Raw genomic sequence first — 539 nt, forward strand, 5'->3', positions numbered from 1 at the left:
CAGTAATTGAGACTAGACCACCACCTCCGTTTCCACAAAGACTACAGAAGCAAAAAGATGATGCTAAGTACAAGAAATTCCTAGATATTTTGAGCCAAGTGAGTGTGAATTTGCCTTTGGTGGAAATTTTGCAGGAAGTGCCTAAGTATGCAAGGTATCTCAGAGATATTGTGGCAAACAAACAAAGACATGCAGAGTTCGAAACAGTTGCACTTACTGAAGAGTGCAGTGCCAGAGTTCAGAGTAAAATTCCTCCTAAGTTGAAGGATCCTGGGAGTTTCACAATTCCTTTGTCTCTTGGAAAACAAGAAGTTGGTAGAGCCCTATGTGATTTAGGGGCTAGTATAAATTTGATGCCATACTCTTGTTCAAGCAACTTGGATTGGGGGCGCTCAGACCTGCTACAATCACTTTACAGTTAGCAAATAGGTCACTAGTCATGCCAGAAGGAATTATTGAGGATGTGTTAGTTCGAGTGGGAAAGTTTATTCTTCCTTGCTGTATTTTATTGTTCTTGATTATGAGGCAGATGAGGAAGT

This window comes from Nicotiana attenuata, chromosome 11, assembly GCF_001879085.1.
Source record: "Nicotiana attenuata strain UT chromosome 11, NIATTr2, whole genome shotgun sequence".
Lineage (NCBI taxonomy): Eukaryota > Viridiplantae > Streptophyta > Magnoliopsida > Solanales > Solanaceae > Nicotiana > Nicotiana attenuata.